Source organism: Corvus brachyrhynchos, unplaced genomic scaffold (assembly GCF_000691975.1).
Source record: "Corvus brachyrhynchos isolate BGI_N302 unplaced genomic scaffold, ASM69197v1 scaffold784, whole genome shotgun sequence".
Classification (NCBI taxonomy): Eukaryota; Metazoa; Chordata; class Aves; order Passeriformes; family Corvidae; genus Corvus; species Corvus brachyrhynchos.
In genome coordinates, this window is record NW_008237437.1 from 9,285 (window position 1) to 16,881 (window position 7,597).

At 49.9% G+C, this 7,597-nt stretch overlaps 1 long non-coding RNA gene across 1 annotated transcript; it reads right to left on the minus strand.

Moving 5' to 3' along the window:
• Nucleotides 1-375: 375 nt before the first annotated feature.
• LOC108446018 lies at nucleotides 376-2,489 on the minus strand. The gene is made up of 2 exons (XR_001861123.1): nucleotides 1,541-2,489; nucleotides 376-998 (listed from the first exon to the last, which is right to left on the minus strand). It is a non-coding gene; the product is annotated as an uncharacterized LOC108446018 (long non-coding RNA).
• Between the last annotated feature and the right edge of the window lie 5,108 nt (nucleotides 2,490-7,597).

Here is a 7,597-nt window from a genome sequence, read left to right on the forward strand (position 1 = left end):
GATGCAGAGGGTAAGGATCAAAAGACTGGCGTGAAGAAGCCAAAGGCCACAGATGATACCTGGAAACTGCCAGAGAAAAGCAAGCCCTGCACCAGCCCAGCAAACACCGTTCCTGTGGACACAACGCCAACCAAGATGAACAGGGCGCAGTCAAAAGAAGTAAAAACATACCTCATAACTGGTTAGTTTAGACTTTAAAAAGCTTGGCAAATTAAAACTGGCGGCCGTTTCCCACCCTTCCAACAAAGAGGCACACTCTGAGCAGCTGTGTCACTGATAAGACATAATAAACAACTAAGTCCGAACAAGAATCCTTGATCTCCTGCGTCTCAGTTCAAACTCTGAGTGAAAAGAACTCGAGATGTAAAGCAAAAGGAGAAAAAGCAATATATGTTTATTCCAGGAAAACCGAGGAGCGCGTATGTAAAATCGAGTGTATAAACAAGAGCATTTTCTGTCAGCAGTGCGTGTGCCTGGTGGAGTTCTGCCCCATCCATCCAGCCAAACAAAGAATGCCTGCTTCTTAGTGCTGCATCGCTGCGGAGGAGTTTTATTTGTTTTATTTTTGGTGACAGTGCTATCAGTGATATCGTCATTGAAAACTTTTACATGGGCTGAGTGTTTTGCTTCTTGTGCTCACTCGGCAGCGAGCGCCTGTGCTGGGATCAGCAGGGGCACGGGAACTGCTCCGGAGGGTGCGGGATCAGCCTCACCGAGCCCGTTCCCTCGCGTTCTCCCGCTTCCCCCTCTGGAAGCTGCCCTCAAGGGACCCCCAGGGAGAGACCACTCAGCGCCCCAGCCCTGGGAAGGAGCCGGTGATGTCCTGGGAACCTGACCCTGAACGGATCGGGCTGGGATCCTCCAGCAGCACTTACCCAGCCCGAGGACCACCCACACCAGAGCAGAGGGAGAAGCCCTTCAGGAAGCAGCTGCTCGTGGAGAATCCACACAGGAGCTTTCTGCAGGAAAACACGTGAGATAGCTCCTCAAACAGAGATCTGAAATGCACAATAAAGAAAATGCTCACAAAATGTCAGTAAACCATTTCCCAGCCACCAAAATCCATGCAATGTAATCAGACAATTTAATTTAAACAGCACAATATGATGGGCTTCTTGTCTTTGCTTTGCAAAGAACAAAAATTACAGCATTTCCTCTTAAGACAATACCTTCTGGAATGACACATTCCTCAACTTCACCTGAGGTTGGGGTTTTGTACTGAATACAGACGGGTTAAGGAGCCCTGACAAGCTGGCTCTGGTGTTAGAAACGTCTCGGTGTGTGGACAGGAGCTGCACCACGCGCTGTAAAGTGAAATGAGCGTGGAAGGAGCGTGGCTGGCCCCAGGGAACTCTGATCCCTGCAGAACCTCATCTGACGTGGATGGGCCAATGCATGAGAGGGGAATTGGGTGGGGAGTAGCAACAAACTGACATCTACTGACTTTCTGAATTATCCAAAGGAAATGCAATCAATTGCCATGCAAAGATTTATTGCTAATTATACGCAATTAAGTAATTTCATTAAATGTATCACTTACCGTGCCCACAAAGACGTTTCCTTCAAAGGAAAAGCAGAGGGCTTCAAACCATGCCACAGAAGAGCCCTCATTTAAGCAAGGCTTCTACAGTTTCCTTTCTGCAAACCACTGCAAACTCACACGATTAAGACTTTTTTTCCAAACCTGACTTTCATGGCAGTTCACTTGTGCCCTGTGAGTCCCACCTTAAAAATGAGGACATTGTTTCATCCTCAATGGTTTTGTTTAATTCCAAGGTTACAGCTCAGCCTGGTCATCGCTGCAAACCCTTCGGTGTGTGTGAAACGCTGCTGAACAAACATCAGTACCTGTGCTTAGGCAGAGCAGCAGAGAGCCCTGCTCCCTGCCTGGGACCGCCCCTTCAGGCAGCAGCCCAGCCTCTGCAGTCCTCACAGAATTCCCCTGCACTGCCATAGCCACGGAGAGCCTGGAATCGCGGAATCTCCGAATGCTTTGGGTTGGAAAGGGCCTCCCAAACCATCCTGTCCCACCCTCTGCCACGGGCAGCACCTTCCGCCAGCCCAGCTCACTCCAAGCCCCATCCAAGTGAAACAAGAGGCTGCTTAGTGCAGCCACTGACCTCAGGCTCTGCCCCAAAATATTTGGGAAATATCCGGTGCTGTGTTGACTTAAAGGTAGCGCCTGTAATCAGGATGTATTTTTAATTATTCTTTTAACCATTACTGCCCTCAAAGTGGGTTTGCCTGAGGAGAATAGAAGCTCAAACATGCAGGTGTGAGCAGGCTGCTTCCCCTGGAGAAATTAGAGCAAACACAGAGTTCAGATCTGTGATTTGAGGGGTCCCAGCTGACTGGAAGCTGGCAAATGTTGTCCTGATTTCCAAGAAGGGCAAGAAGGAGGACGCCAGACACTACAGGCCTGTCAGTCTGACTTCAATACGCGATAAAATCAGGGGAAAGTTTATTCTGGGAAGTATTGAAAAACACCTGGAGGAGGGGTGTGTAATGGCGCGTGTAAGGGGTGTGTAAAGGGTGTGTAAGGGCTGTGTAAGGGCTGTACAACCCCCAATAACGGTGTCAGTCAGAGCCAGCACGGCTTCATGAGGGGAAAGTCCTGCTCGTGAAATCTGATTTCCTTCTAGGACAGGGTGGAAGCCAGTGGATGGAAGCTTTCTGGATTTCAGCAAAGCTTTGGATGCTGCATGTCCCAGAATGTTTCTGGAGAACATGTCCAGCCCCCAGCTGGATAAACACATTGTGTGGTGGGTGAGCAAGTGCCTCGTGGGTCAGGCACGAAGGGTGAGAGCCACTGGGGTGACACCAGGCTGGCAGTGGTCACTGGTGGGTTCTGCAGGGCTCTGCTGCTGGTCCTGTGCTCTTCAACCTCTGTTAATGGCCTGAACGCAGGACTTGAAGGAATACTGAGTAAATTTGCTGATGACACTGAACAGGGAGGAGCTGTCGACGGCCTTAAGGGCAGAGAGGCTCTACAGAGAGACCTCGCTGGTAAACAGAGGTGGGCAGTCACCAACTGCGCGGGGTTTAACAAGGGGAAGTGTCAGATTCTGGCCCTGGGATGGGGCACCCCGGCTTTGTGTACGGACTGGGGAAGGAGAGGCTGGAGAGCAGCTGCAGGGAGGGACCTGGCGGGTCCTGGGCAGTGGCAAGTTGAACACCCGTGTGCTGGGGGCATCAGGCCCAGCATGGTGAGCTGGGCCCGGCAGGGGATTGTCCCGCTCTGCTCTGCACTGGGGCGGCCTCACCTTGGGTGGCACCACAACGTAAAAACAACATGAAGCCACGGCAGAGTGCCCAAAGGAGGTCACGAGGATGGGGCAGGGTCTGGAGGGGCTCTGTGAAGAATGGCTGAGGGCAGTTGGTTTGTCCAGCTGGAGAAGAGGAGACTGAGGTCGTCAACATCTTCCCGAGGGGCAGTGCAGGGGCCAGTACCAATCTGTCACTCGCATGACCGGGGACAGGACTCGAGGAAACGGCTGGAGCTGAGTCAGAGGGGGGTTGGGTTGGATATCAGGAAAAGGTTTTTCACCTAGAGGGTAGCTGAGCACTGGAACAGGCTCCCCAGGGAAGTGGTCACAGACCCAAGCCTGTCTTGGGACAAGAAGCATTTGGACAATGCTCTCAGGCCCATGGTGGGGTTGTTGTGGTGTTCTGTGCAGGGCCAGGAGTTGGACTCAATGATCCTGATGGGTCCTTTCCAGCTCAGAGTGTTCTGTGTTTCTATGAAACTACTTCAGCATCCAGCACCCAGCTTTCACTCCAGAACAAAGCTGCTCCAGCCTGGTGAACACAGACATTCCACTCCTCCTAAGAACAGCAACTGCAATATTCCTTAACTTCTTTGGAGGAAAGAAATAAACTGCGTTTAAGTGTCACTGTGACAATTCCATACCCTTCCTTGCTGGCTACTTGTGTACTTTGTACATCTTCAATTTTACATTATTCAGCGTCGCTACCTGGAGGAAAACAGCATCTAACCAGGTTCCCAAGCTCTTCTCCTGAGCTCACTCCCTGCCTCTGCTTAGGTGTGGAAAAGCAGCTGCTGCCGAGAGAATCCTATCTCAGACTGAAGAGTTCCCACCCAAAATGCTGCGTTCAGTTCTGACACTCCATGAAGAAATCCAAGAGCAAAATAGGAAGCTGGTTACAGAATCCTGCGAAATCACATCGGAGAACACTTTGTTATAAAATCACAAATATTAACAGAAGCTGAGAAAACCAACAGCGTTAGAAACCAAGCTTCAAGCACTTGGACTAGAAGAGCTCAGGCAATGCATTTGGTTGGAATGAGCCCTCTCTTTCTGACATGTGAGCAGTGCCATCGAGTTCCCCACACCAGGGAAACAGAGAGCCCTGGCAGCAGCACCTCATGCACAGCAATGACAGGAACAGGGCAGGGCAAGCGGCTGCCAAAATTATAACTTCTACCTTGCAGTGAAGGATTTATTTAAATTATACCGTGGCCACTATTAGTACAGTGCAAGATTGAAGAGGCAAGAAACATAAAAGTAAATAAATAATGAACGAGCCCCACCACATCAAAAAGACAAACCTCATTTTTCTTTACTGTCACGAGGCTCCTGGAGAAAAAACCAAACCATTCTGCAAGTTCAGAGCTACAAAAGCAATCTGACTTGGGTTTCTACACCAAACCACAGCAGGATTTGTCCAGCTGGCCATTCAGAATAGGAGCACACAAACAAATGCATATTTCTAAAGGTATTTTACAGTTCATCCTCCATTTTTTTAAGGCAGATTGCACCAAAGACCTATCATATCCTTTCTGTGAAGAAAGGTGCTTTGAGTTATTTAAACTTTGAGGTCCATTCAAAAATTAATTTCACTGAAGTCAGATATTCCCAGGCTTGAAAGTAAGGCACAAATAAAATTGATCATATGGTACCCCCTCACTTGACTGCAATTTTTGCAGAAAGAACCCACTCAAATGTGGAAGGGTTAAAATCACTGTCCTTGGGCAGGCTTGAGTGTCCGGGGGCTGGAATAAAATCCGTTGTAAGCCGTGTGGAAGCCAGCTGAGTAACGTGGCAAGAGATAGGGAACAAAGCTTGCCGAAATGAAGGACAGAGCCTCCTAAAACCAGCAGAGAAACTGCTGAAACAGGCGGCAAGAGACTGCACGGCGAGGAAGAGGATGGAGCCTTCACCAAACCTCCCCCAGGGCGACCACCCGGGAGCAGTGCGCCTGCTCTCCGTGTGTGTGTCCTGGGGTGACACTGATGTTGTGTTCCCTATGGCTGCACTGTGCCCAGAAATTGGTATATGTGCCTTTCTATGCTTTTAAACTGAGCCTGAGCAGAGAGAGAAGACAAAACCAAAAAAAAACCAATGCATTACTTGAGCACAGAGAGAAAAAAACCCCTCAAGGACGCAGACAGAGATAACACACTCTCGTTCTCTGCATTTTTTTTGTTCTGCGTTCTGCCGCTGCGGGAGAGGAGCGGAGAAGCGCCCTGCTTGCTTGTTCAGTCAGCTTTCGGGGTTTTTTCCCCTCTGGAGAGTTGAACTTTGTTTTTTTTCCTGGAATTTCGGATTTTCCCCTCTCTCTGCTGGATTGTTTTCAACATCAGAACACACGTCGGGACTGTTCTCCCCTGAGGGCCCTGGAAGGAGGAGGACCAAAGGGAGGACTCTAACATTTTCCCAGGTTTTTTCTCCACAGCGAGAGATTGTATTATTTAGCATTATTATCCTTTTCCTGTGTGTTTGTTGAATAAATAGTTTTTATGTCCTTCACTTTCCTTCGAGGAAAAAGTTGTTTTTTCCCGAACCTGGTGGGGGAGGGGTGGTTTGTTACCTGCCTTCTCTCAGAGGATTTATTTCTAAATTGGGCCAAACTGGCACAATGTGCTAATGATAATAATGACAATAACGAGCTCTAAGAAACAGTTCACATAACCCCAGCTTTTCTAGGGAAAGTGATGAATATGCATAAACTGCGGCCCATCTTGTAATCTGCCCTGTGCCTGGGGTGTGTGTGTTTGGAGGAGCTGAATAAAGCAAACACCCGCTTCTTGGACTTTGTCTGGGAAGTGTCTCTTGGCCCAGTTTGGGGCGAATCAAATGCCCTTCAAGTGAAAATCTAAAAAAATCTTAAATCTAATTCTGGACAACACCAGCCGGAGACAAGATGAGAGCTGTTATCAATTCTGAGTCTGGTTTTCAAAGCAATTGACCCCAAAGTCTGTGTTTAACCTCAGCAGAGTTGTGCTCAGCAGCTCTGAAAACGGGGCCCGAAATGACAGAGATGTGTTTGGACCTGGGTCACATCCCTTTCAGTACCAGCCACATCCTTTAAACACAAGCCCAGCCCAGGGGCAACCCCTGCCCAGCTGCAGGAGGGGATGGAGGGATTGATTTGGAAGCTCCTGGCTGCCCTCAGTGGACCTGGGCCTGGAGCTGTTGCCACATTCCCGAGCAGCAGCTGTGGAGCAGGAGCGGTGCCCGATGTGCCCCATCGTGTTTGGGGTGTTCGGGGTGTTCGGGGTGTTCGGGGTGTTCGGGGTGTTTGCGGTGTTTGGGGTGTTTGGGGTGGCCAGGCCGTGGTGCCCCGGGCGCTGGGGAAGGGATGAGGGGGGAAGGTGCTGGGGCAGGGAGCAGCTGGGCTGGGGCTGGGGCTCTCCAACCGCCCTGGATGTGGAACTGGAACCTGGCAACTGCCAGAACGGCTGATGGTGATGCCATGATGATTTTCTACCTTTTCTTTCATACCCCTTTTATATACCTTTTTATAGCTTTTTGTATTCTTAGTGGTTTTTAGCCTATGTTCTTAGACTTATTTTGTTAAGCTAGGAGACTAAACATCCTAGAAAGCCCAGACACCAAGGTCCTCTCCAGAACACATTTTGTAAACTGAGATAGAACCATCCAGGGGAAGGTTCCTTGGGGAGGGGGCCGCACTGGAGCCCCTCATTGGGGAATCTTTGATAGATCTGCTAATTAGTAACACCTATAATGTTATACCTGATCTATCAGGGTGGGCATTGCGGTGGGCATTGAGGCGCATTCCACCTGGACGTGTGCACCTAAGGATCCTTAAAATAAATACCAAGGTAAAATCCCTTTTCCCCTTCTAACCGTGTTTGACTCTTGATTTTAAGACCAAGAAAAGGCACCAGTGGAGCCCTGGCAGGTGAGGGGGGAAGGGGCGTTCTCCCTGTGCCAGGTGCATGGGGGGCCTGCGTGGGCCTGGGCTCTCCCCTGGGGACAGGTTTCCTTTGGGAAGACCCCTTTTTCATGATATTACTCAGCCTTACCCTGCCCCATCAGCTCCCCCGAGGACCCTCAAGGGTCTCATGCATCCCCAGTGTTTCTGGAGCACGTGAGAAGAAGCCCAGGGGAGGTCCCATGCAGCCAGACCCATCTTTCTGGACAGCTTTTGTCTGTTGCATGTGTTAAATTTTGGACAGGCAACTCACATTTTGCCCTGGGGCTCCAGGACCAGAATGAGAGTTCTTTTACATACAAAGGAAAGCAGGGAGCCCAAGTCTTTTAGGTGCAGAGGAGAGATGTGAGATCAAGGCCACACAGAGCACTTGGTCCTGGCCACTTTTGTGTACCAG